The sequence below is a fragment of the Schistocerca americana genome, chromosome 3 (assembly GCF_021461395.2).
Source record: "Schistocerca americana isolate TAMUIC-IGC-003095 chromosome 3, iqSchAmer2.1, whole genome shotgun sequence".
NCBI lineage: Eukaryota > Metazoa > Arthropoda > Insecta > Orthoptera > Acrididae > Schistocerca > Schistocerca americana.
In genome coordinates this window covers 398,093,376-398,105,850 of record NC_060121.1, presented here as the reverse complement: position 1 = coordinate 398,105,850, position 12,475 = coordinate 398,093,376, and positions in this window count along the sequence as shown.

Sequence of the window (12,475 nt, the reverse complement as noted above, 5' to 3'; positions counted from 1 at the left end):
CTGGATTGGTCGCTAAATGAAAAGCCACTAGTTAAAACAGCAATGCCTTTATTAGACGCTTTTCGGGAGATACCCATGTTCAGATAGACTGGAAGCCAAAATACAAATCACAGAAAATATACAAATTTATACAGAGCAACATGACAAGAGTACAAGCATTACAAAGTTTCGTTATATTGAGAACTGACGTAGACACCATACACACCTAGGTACACAGATGCATAAAGTCTCGTTGTAATTGACCCAGATTTCATGGAAGACTAATTTCAAAACTACATCATGCTTTTTAGGTGGACAATTTAGACCACCAGAGGACGGTGAAGCATACATAGGTGGTGCCGCATAGCGGTGAAAACAGAATGAAGAATTGGAATTAATTTACATAAGAATTGGTGAATATAAAACATAACTGCCAGAAAGGTATACAAGGCAAGAAAGTTAAACAACACTCAAATCAGCTATGCAAAATCAAAATGATACACAATCGACGTATTGACAAAAAGTGTGAGCCATACCAAATAATGATATACAACAAAAAATATGAAATTAGAATGTAACAAAAAAAAAACAGTCGTGGCATACGACACGAATACATTTACTCACAGGACCAGGTAATGAACCTAGTACCATTGAAAGATACTGAAATGAATGAAGAGAAAGGTGAAACATAAAATAATGTAACGAAGCCGGAGGAATGAAAAGCAGTATGGAAGGCATGATAATGCTTTGGAAATGCTTAGGCCTTAACAGAACGAAATATAATAATAAATAAGCAAAATTTTTATATTTAAAGAACATCAGTGACTAAAGCCCTCCAGAAAACATATCAAATGCAGTATGTAGGGAAATCTTACTTTCGCATAAAGAAAAATAAAAATGTGACATACGTATAATTAGAGAGGTATCTCCTCCCGTCACGGGAAAAGGTGAGGAAGATAGTACAAACAAGAACGTTAAAATAAGTAGTAAGTAATATACTGTGCATGAAGTGGGGAAAAAAATGACTTAGAATTCCAAAATTGCCATGGGCTTCTCAAGAAAAATACATATCAATAAGTGTGCTCAGCAACAATAATACATCTGCCTAAAATAACACAGAGCAAAAAAATAGTAGACTGAGCGAAAGCCGTGCAAGCACAAGCAAAAATATTTCTGTATTTATAGTAATTAATAAAATACGACGAAAGTGAAAGATTTAACAACCAACTGCACGGATGAATACATGTACGAGTAAGGTGGAGAAGGTGGGTATTTCTTTCTCAAATATTTTAAACAACCACTGGCGTGTTGAGGACAGCTGTTCTTTCAACACTGAAGATGAGTCACGCGACTGATGTATAAAGGTTTCTAACTCTTCCAAAATATCTGTTGACATTGTGTTCCTCAGGGAAACCGAGGAAGTTTCACAGGTATATGTTGAATGGAATGAACAGTCTAATGAGCTAAAGAAAGACGAAAGGAATAGGGACCCACACACGTGATGGAAGCGATAAACCAAACATCAAAATTGGGAACCACGCAGGAGCCGAAATGAAGGAGTTCACCTATCTTGGAACCAAATTAAAGTATAATGGACGAAGCAAGGAGGATGTAAGATGATAAGAAAGCTCAGGCAGAAACGGCATTCCTGGCCGAACGACGTACACTTGTATCAACCATTGATCTCTATTGAAGGAATAAGTATGTCAGAATGTACGTCTGGGAACAGACTATAAGAAAATAACAACAAATAGAAAGTAAGCCTTTGAGACATGGTGTTACATTGCATTGCTGATAATTAAGCGGCATGACAATGAAAAAACACCCACTGATTCGGCAAGGACAGCAATAACTAGAAAAGAGGACATATATTAATATATCAGGGAACAACTTCCGGGATACTAGAGAGAGCCGTAGAGGGCTAAAACTGTAGGAGAAGACAGGCATATACCAAACAAATTACTGAAGTCTCTGGGGTGAAGAAGTTGGCTCCGGAGAGGAAGCTGTGGAATACCACATGAAACTGGTCAGAAAACTGATGATACAAAAATGGTTCAATAATAATCCTCACTTGGCTTCCGAAATCGCTAGATTTTAATATTCAGCTATTATGATCTGTATAGGAAAATCAACCAACCGCATCTTCTTCTTGCATCTCTTCGGCAGAAAGTATTCATTTAGAAGAATAAAATATGACCAAAATAACTATAACTTCGAATTTATTTATTCTCGGTTTCATTCAGTTTCTTTTTGGCTCTCAGCTGTCCAGCATTCGTCTGGTAAATACTGGCTTGATGACCCCGGAGATCCTGAGCTAGGGAGTGGAAAAAGCAACCAGTCCTGTGACATCGTAAGCTCTGGACATATTTCAGGGACCAGCTTGTGTGCAGGAGTGGGGAACTTGGTTTAACTGGAAATATGCTAAAACCTCTATAAGAGAAACGCTCAATCTAAGGGTGTGCTGCGCACTGATGAGATGCATGGCTGTTCAGGGGGAACCGTTAGTAGCTGGTAACCTCTGGGAGAACCTATCGCACCTCAGCTGTATATTTCTTATCCAGGAAAGCGGAACGCTCTTTGGGTGGACCTCCTTGCATCGCTGCTCATGGGATAACCTAGATCTACTCCCAGCGATTTGGATGGTCAGTTGGACAATATCAATACCTTAACCCCTAAGGGGCCTCATGTGGCTTCACCACCTGGGTCATCTCTGAATACCATGGACAGTATTAATAGCAACAAACCACGCCCTGTGGTAGATAATGTCCTTGCTGTGACGAAACGTGTGGACAGTATTTTGAAAAATTCGTATTAATCATAAGGCTCCGGAGGAACTTGCAGTACAACTCAAATCTATCAGATGGTTGCGCAGTAATACTCTCCTGCCTGCGACTGTAAGGCTCCCCATGTAAACAGGTTGTTCAGTGCCATGCTACTTGGATAATACCCCATAGACCATGAGATGGACACTGGGTTAAATACTGTTAAAGGAGTTGTAAAATTCTGTGACATAGTGGACATGGATAGCAATGAACTGCAGTCGGAAAACGCACAGGTGACTTAAGTCCACATTGTTATGAAAAGGGTTGATGGTGAGCTTCAGAAGTCAAGTTGTTTGTGTATATCACAGAAGACTTTCTCCGCCTTAGGCTTAGACCGTATGCCCGAAATCCAATGAACCACTTCAAGTGCCAACACTTCAGTGACACCGCTAAGGATTGTAACGGTAATGTTCGGGCTACATGTGGAAGATACACTGCCCCAGCCATGTGTTCCAGTTTAAAGTGGGAACCGTCCTTTCTTTGCCATAGAAAAGAGGGTTCAGGAGATACCTCATTCAATGTATCTCGAATTCTGATGCGAAGAAGGAATTTAAGGCCATTCAACCAGATACTGTGATTTTCCTTATCTCGGTGTTGAAGCAACTTGTTTAGAGATCAGTGTTAAGATTCAGACTGTCATTTGACCAGGGCACATCTACCTGCGCCTGTAAATGGAGCTGCAACACTGTGCCTCTTCTTCTGCAGTCCAGCTTCCATGTTGCTGAAACATTAGTAGCTGCCAAATGTAATGGCGGTCAAGACAGTAAACTCTCATTACAGACATCGAAGGAGATCCAGCAGAGTGTGTATGTTGTATCAGCCTTGTCACTGTCCCAGACATCCAAACTGTGGGTGAAGACCAACAGACCAAAGTGATCTGCTCCAAAGCCGTAGAACTGTGCAACCTTAGTCCTGTGCAGAGGATCTGATGACGACCGTACCATTGATGGTACAGACGTCGAGAGCAAGTGAGTCCCTCAAGTGAACCCCTCTTCCTCCTCGCTGTAGTCTCCCCACCACGGCGGTATGACAAAGGGAAAGAAAGGGGCAAACCTCACTGTTAAGATGGCTTCTATACTTCAGTGGAACTTGCAAGGGTTCAGGAAACATGTTGAGGAACTGTGTCTACTGGTTCGGGATCAAAAATCGTATATGTGTCTTCAGAAGACTCATTTCAAATCTTCTGACGCCCTTGGACTACGTGCCTATGTTTTTCACTAAAAAGACGACCTTAGCTAAAGGAGGAGTGGCTGTTTTTATCAACACTGCATACCACTTCCTGCGTCTCTTCCTCACGACCATCCTACAAGCAGTCACAGTGTCCATGCAAGTGCATCATCAGTTGCTATATGTTCCCTCTACTTGACACACTCGATGGAGTGACTATCCATGTCCTTCTTACTCAGCTCTCCCACATCTTCATCCCCTGTGGTGATTTTAATGCGCAGAATGTGCTTTGGGGTTCCTCAGCTGCTTGCCCTAGTGGTAAAGCAATTGAGAGGCTTCTCTTATACTAATGTGCTTATTTGCTAAATATGAGATTAAGCACGCACTTTTGCACTGCAGCAGAGCCGTTCTCTGCTATAGATCTCTCGCTCTGCTCTGCAGCCCTTATCCACACTCCTCAATGGGGAGTCGCCGATGACTTGTACATTAATGATCACCCCCCGATCTGGATTCACCTGGACCTTCTACTGCCGCCTACAAAGATTGAACACCGTGAACTGTTCAGGATTGGGTGCACTGTATTACTTAAATGATCCACCACACTGTTGAAGCATCCATTCCGTTGTTTTCTGGGCAACTGAAAATCCATTCCGTTGTTTTCTGGGCAACTGAAAAGGCCACGTGGCCCTTGTTGGAGTGACTACTCCCCTCTTCAGTGAGAACCAGGCAGGCGGGTCTGCATACGTTCGAGTGCTGACCAAATGCAGAGAAACTGCAGCCTTTTTGGTTGGAAAGGCTCAAAGGTGCCAGATTATTCGAGAGAGAGAGAGAAAAGATGGCGGAAACAATTCCTGACCAACATTAACTGTTCCATGAAGACTACCATTGCGTGAAAGACCATCAGGAGGACTGCTAACAGAGCAGGGAGATGATCGACCAGTGCTCTTGGAGGTGCAGATCTCCAGACCAGTCTGTCAGATACTGCTCAGACTATGGCGGTCTATTTGGCCACTGTTAATGCTATCGCTCCAGGGTCCGGATTTCCAGCGCCACATAGTGGTTGCTGAGAGGGACAGATGGTACTGATGAGTGTAGCTGCCCATTTTCCATGTGGGAGCTGGAATGTGTGTTGTCTGTGGCTCGAGACACATCCCATGGTCACGACAACACCCATTATAATATGCTATGTTATCTCACAGGGACAATCGTGGAAATCCTTTTTAATGTCATTTGGGCGTGAGGTCACTTTCGCCACTCCTGGAAAGATTTCAGTAGCTGCATGGGGAAGATCTTGAAGGGGATGGTCAGTCACTATCTTGTCCGGATCTTACATTCCAGGCAGCTTCTTAGGCGCTTTCAGGAGGAATCGTTCCATCTTTTAGCATATTTCCTGAAAGTGGTTATACAAGAGGCTTTCCTGCGCCGGCATCTGGTGATTACATTTTTTGACATCGAGAAGGCCCATGGTATTACTTGGAGGCATTTTACTCTCGGGAAACTCCACGAATGGGGTTTTCATGGACATCTTCCCATCTTAATTCGGCTGGTCCTCTCGCTACGCTATTTTCGACACCGAATCTGTGACGTCCGCTCTGATAGGTCTGAGCATGAGATGGTGTCCCTCAAGGTAGTGTTTTAAGTGTGACTGCCTTTGCCATAGCTACTTTAATAGTATTATGGCATAGTTATCTTTGTTTTCAGTGTTCCTTGTTTGTGGATGAGTTCTCTGTCTTTCGTTCCTCTTAGAGCCTTGCAACGACAATATGTCAGTTGTAACTAACTCTTCTACAGTTTCAGGGTGGAGAAAAGAAGTTTTAAGTTTCCATCTCAGGAGTTTCTGTGCATTATCTTTAATCGTTCCCATTCGTTTAGAAAATTTTCTGAACTGAGGATGAGGGACTCTGTTCTTAATTTTAAAGACACAGTGAGGTTTCTAGGACTCACATTTGACTCGAAACATACAGGATTACCACACCTTAAGAATCTGAAAAGACGATGCCTTAAAGCACTTATCCTTAACCACAATTCGTGGAGGGTAGACAGGACTTTTCTCTCCTAGTTTCAGGGAACATTCGTACGGTCTCGGCTTGAAGCAAGGTGCATGGGTCTACAAGACCATCTTATTTAAAGATGTTGGACGTGGTGTACAGTCAACGGATTCGTCTGACCACTGAGGTGTACCGAACAAGTCACAAACCGGGCCTCTGCATTAGGCTGTTGAAGCCGGCCGCAGTGGCAGAGCGGTTCTGTCGATTCAGTCTGGAATCGCGCGCCGCTATGGTCGCAGGTTCGAATCCTGCCTCGGGCATGGATGTGTGTGATGTCCTTAGGTTAGTTAGGTTTACGTATTTCTAAGTTCTAGGGCTGATGACCTCAGATTTTAAGTCCCATGATGCTCAGAGGTATTTGAACCAATTTTTTTAGGCTGTTGAACCGCCACTTTATATCAGGCGACGGTAGCTCATGAGGCGTCAGACATATTAAACACGTCATTCACACCTGCGTACCATACCGTTACTCTGCCCCCAATGGAAAGGCTTTTTCGCTATCGTCAATGAGTCATTCATAAGCAGAATTTCAGTTTAGAAAAGGGTGTGGCTGATATTGCCTCGGGGTTGCAGCTGATTTTCCACCTTGGCTCCTCCAGAGATCGAGGCTTAGTTTAGACTTGACGAATTTTGGAACGGTTCCACCTTAGATTTTACATTTCACTCTCTGTTGTTACCATTTTAGATGGGCATCGGGTTTTACAGAAGTGTACACTGATGACTCCTAACATGGGGATTCGCTTGGCAATTCCGTAGCGTTCCCTGACTGTGTCATTGGGATTCGATTCGCTTCCCACATGCCATGTTCCCTGACTGTCATCGGGATTCGTCAGTTCAGTCTGCATACCATCCTGAAGTATGGGCGTAGCGGACGTGATGTGACACAGGGTGCTGTTCCCCAGCAGGCTGTCGTTCCTTTGTTGCGTCAGAGGTACATGCAGTTGTGAGAGGACGAGTACTTGCCAGTGAGCAACATTAAGCTGCGGTTGGTGAAGTCTCAGGTCGTGGCGTTCCTCCTGCTAGTCGCTCATGTGGAATAAAGCGATCACTCCACGCCTTCGAATCGTGCACTGTCCCATTACATATTGCTTCTTACTCCGGCGAGATGTCACCTAGCTGTGTGATACCTGTGGTGTGTAAATTACTGAACGCCATAATTTAAATGAGTGCATTTTCTATCGTGTTGAGAAGGTGTAAGTGAAGCTTGGTGGGTATTTGACATATATTCTAGTTGATGACGCGGCGAGTGTGGACAGTGTTTTAATGTTTTCTGATGCGTCTGGTCTTTGGCCTCAGTTTATAGGTTGGAGATTTTAGTGTGTGTCAGAGTGGCAGCTCATCCTTTTCCTTCCTGCAACCAGCCAGCTATGTCCATCTGCTATGTTGATTTAACACCAGCCATTCTCGTTTTCTAGTCTAAGTTTTAAATTTGACATTGGTACCTTCTTCTAGTACTTAGGTATGGGTGCGCACATGATTGGCCGCAATTTTATTACTTTTATTTATGCTGCAGTTTTCTACTTCTGGTTTTTTTTTTTTTCCTACCACTTGGCTCTCACTGTATTCGCTTGGGCGCTAAGGACCTGTTGTAGTGCATCTAAACCATCCTACCCACCCATATTCTCCTTTATGTCAAGTCTCATTTTTTAGATGTTCATATATATTTTTTTAATATTTTCAACATTTCGCGGCCCTTTCAGCGACTGTATGAGTATTAATTTTAATTTTAATAACAAACAGCCTCAGCTGCACCGTTTTCCTAGAATTTACCTAGGTTTCCGTCGGGATAACCCAATCTTCGACAGAATTATAGTAACTACTCTTTGTCCATAGTGGACATCGCCAGGCTAAAATTACAAATCCATAAATTATCGTCAGATTGTAAAAACGTATCTGGAACTGCCTCGGCCCCACTTCGCGACCGCGATGCGGCAGCCACGAGTGCTGTACTGGGTTATCCCGACTGAAGCCTAGGTAAATTCTAGGTAAACGGTACCACTGAGGCTGTTAGTTATTAAAATTAAATTAATATATTTTTGTTCAAAAATTCAACTTCCAAAATAGAGACGCGACTTGATTCCTGTGAGACAACATTTGACCTGATCACATGCAGTGCCATAACGTAAAATTTTCCACATCTTAAAAGGTAAGGGAAAATAAATGAGATCACCGTCACAACGCAAAATTATTTGCTATTTTCAGTAGTTTAAAAGTTCTGCTTCGGAACAGAGGATCAAATATACGTTCTGAAAGGACATTGTCATTTCCAAGAAACAGATGGATGCCATATAACTAACAATGCTCAAATTTTAAACATCTGATCGGCTGTGTCCAGCAACCGTGCGCTATTTAATTACAGGACGTATGAACAGCCACTTTGGTTGCACAAAATTTTGTCAGTTGACCACCGTTTCGATTGCACTAGTGAAATCTTCATTAGAATAAAAATTTATATGTAATACATGTAATCACTCCATGGTTTAAAGCGTCTGACGGTAGTGCCTGTGTTATGCCGCTATTGGTCCAAAGCGACCTTGCGGTTGTCATTATATTCCACGGACTATTTTATTTGGTTGACTATCGTGTTATGCGTTTACATTTTGACTTTTATTCCTATGACATTTCTGTTTGACATTTCTGTCTGTACTTTCGCTCACACGTTTTAAACCATGATGTGATTACATGTATTCTATGTAACTTTCTATTCGGATGAAGATTGCCCTAGTGCAATTGAAGCCGTGGTCAATTGACAAAATTTTGTGCAACCGAAGTGCCTGTATATACGTCCTGTAATTTAATAATGTTCAATTTACTTTTCCATTTAAGATCTAACATTTGGGAAATAATTTCCTTCTATAAACGATGAACATGTAGTCAAACTGAGTGCATCATTTACTACAAACGCAACACAGTCGGAACGAAGTCTTAGAGCTGAAGTACACACAAGCAGACTGAAGAAATTAATGTGTTGTAAGGAACAGAAAATTTGTTTGTAAGGAAAAGATTATAGATAAAACATGTTGTACTAGCTAGGAGCTGTGATGTAATACAAATGTCAACAAAAAGCTGATAGATACAAATTAATATCTAATAATTTAAAATAGATGCCAAGAAATAAGGCTGTTCTTCCTTGTCTCTTTGGTTTCCGACATGGTAAAGATATTAAGACAAATACTAAAACATCTGGGTCGAGTATTTTATTGACTATTTTTTACCGACTGCGAGTTCTACTGTGTTGTGATGATGCATGTATGTTTAAATAATTTAAGATAACTTCAAAGAATTGAGTCATATCTGCTTATTACACTTACTGAAAGGCACAGTTTATGTGAATAAAAAAAATGTAAGATATTGTTTTATGGATAATTCAGACTATGTAATGAGCATAAGGTTCACGTATTCCCACGATTTTCAATGGTGGTAATATTTCCGCTCCATTCTTTATTTACTTATAGTTTTTTTTAACTGTAAACATACATCAAAGATACCAATAACGACTATATAAGTATTTTGTCCACATCAAGATAACTGAACAGACGACCGTGTTCTGCGGTAGTCAATAGAGAAAATTACTAGCAATAAAGGTTTAGTTCCAACACTGTTGACAGTTTAAGGCAGAAGCCGAAAATTAACTTCGCGTAGTACTCCCCATATTGCGCAGTGAACTTCTGAGAAAACTTCAGTAGTAAAAAACGAGAACCCAAGTGTATTGATTCCAGTGACGCATCACTTGTTGCTTCGAAGTTTTGCTACCTTCTGCTGGTGCAGCTGGGAAGATAATTCACCAATATATCACACGGTCGACAGCCGACGGTACCATTAACTTACCGGTATCCAACTTGTTTGCGGAGTTTATTTAATGCTGAATCATATTTCTGCCTTCTACCTCGATGTGTTACTGAATTAGGATCCTTGTGTGCGACACAGCTGAATGCTTAATGAACCTTTGGTATTATTTGTCTCCCCGGATACGCGTCCAATACTTAGAGCAACTTTTTAGAACAGAACTTTTTTCTCCTTGAAGATGTCCCCGCTATGCTGACGGTATCAGCAATTATTAAGAACAAATATGCTCTCTGCATCTAAATTTCTTCAAGTCTAATACTCTATTCGTCTTATATGTCGATCATATTTATCAGCCATTTGACATCCACTGGTTCTTAAAGACGCCGTTCAGATTTCTCTGGGCATAACAGTCTACATTTAAACGCTATTTTATCTATAAAGATGCCATTAAGTCGTCAGGCAGGATGTTTTTGTCGCTGATCGCTCTCATTTCTTCAAGTGGGAGATTACTTTTCACACTCCATCATCAGATATTTTATGGCTGATCGCTCTCATTTCTTCAAGTGGGAGATTACTTTTCACACTCCATCATCAGATATTTTATTGCTTTTACAGAGTGTGATAAAACGTGTGAATTTATTAGGTTTGGTGGTCGCTGGATGGCAGTCGTTTAAAGGGACTGTATAGACTGCTGGCGTCTAAGTATCCATAAAACTTTGCGGAATGTCCACTATCAATTCTGCCGACAAAACTATGATGGTTTTGCATGATGTGTGCACTGACCGAGCGTCATAAAACTAAAGACAAGGGGTGAAAGGGGGATATTCGTGGACCTGGGACCTTACAGATGAAATGATCACTACGTTTTTTGAAAAGTGCGGGATGGGATCTCCAAAGAGCCAGCTGTGCTGCCCAGTTTACCCATTCAAGACGTCGAAATTCAGTTTAGGGGACTTTGTATAATAAATAACTTTCATTCACAGCCTCAGACTTTGTCACTCACTGGTGTTCCGAATCTTTCCATTCTTTCGATTGATAACATTAAATGAACTCCTCTATTTTGTGGTGCAACTACCTAATATCAAGATCTTTCTGGAATTAGAACCTATGTCTTCCACAATACCGTGCTTAATCGTACTTAACTGGCCCTCAGTGTCAAATCGTCCGAGGTTCCATGAACATTAATTGAGTATTGGTCCTGATACCTATCCTAAGGAGAAAACTGGGCAACGGAAATTTAATTAGTGCAATCCAGAAAGACAGATCATTGTTTACACTTTATTAGACATTAAGTAATTTTCTCTCGCAGAGAACAAGAGATTAGAGATTACAGGAGAAGCGAAGGAGTACTGGAATGCACATTGCAGCGAATTAAGTAGTTGCATAATGAACTTTTATGTAACAGATGGAACGTACTCTTAAGATTGAATCTACACTGAACACAAAAGAGTATTAATTCTATAGTTCTGTCCAAGCAAACGGTAATAAGGTATAATGAACTTGACCTGATTTTTCTTCAGTCTTTCCTCCATTACCAATCGCAACGACAGAACTATCTCTCTGGTGCCTTCAGGAATGGTAAAGTCAACCTGATCGTCATCTAACAGTTCCTCAATTTTCTTTTCCATTATTCTGTATATTATTATTGTCAGCAACTTGTTAGTATTAATAATAACAATAATTATAGTAATAATAAGCTAACCAACAACCTCCAGATAGAGTTTGTGTCGCGCACTGTTGCAAAGAAAGTCTAATGTGCGTAACCAAATCTCACAGAATATTGCTGCTGATTACAACATGCAAATAATGAAACAAAAGTATCAAATTCGTAATTTTCTACATAAGATCTCCAGACATGCCTCTGCTTTAGTCGTCATGATAACTTACACATGTAAACGCCATCGAGATAGCTACCAACACCATTCAGATAAAACCGTCTTAGAAGAGAGGAAGACTGCACAGCACAGCGAACCTCTGGCCCATTGGCGTACATAAGAAGTTCTTGGACTGTTATTCAAAGTCATTCTCGTTAAAACACTTTATCGACATTTCGATTCCGTTACCGGAATCTCTTCTTGTAGCTGAGTACGCACTTAGCGTACAAGTTTTAACGAGAATGACACAGTATAACGATCGACAAACTTTTTCACTGCACAGGAAAACTGTCCCTGCATCGGAGGCCAAGGGATAAAGAGCGCACAGTGGAACTTTTCAATAGCGGATATTCCAGACAGACACAAAAAAAGTTGCTTGAAGATTTAAGAGCACCGCATGGCGTTTTAGTTACCAAATTACGAGCGAAAGAATCGTAAACGGAATCGATCATCTTCTGAAAATATCGAATGGGCTTTGTGTGGGTGAATAGTGGTAGTTAGAATAATAACTCACTAAATATCTAAATGGTAGGGGGCAGGATAATTAATCCAGAATCGTGTAGGAGGCAATAGTATTTAAGATAGCGAAGTAAAGTAGACTGGCCTAGTCTTACTTGTCCTCGTGGTATTTGTCAAAGTTCATAAAAGACAACTTCCGCTTACGTTCGAGGTAGGTAACTGCTGTAGTCCTGTCTTCGTGCCTGCATTTCAACGAGCCAGGCATTGAAGTTACCGGTGACGAAATACGTAGGAACATAGGATCAACCATTTTCTTAATACGTAGATGTATGTAAAACGC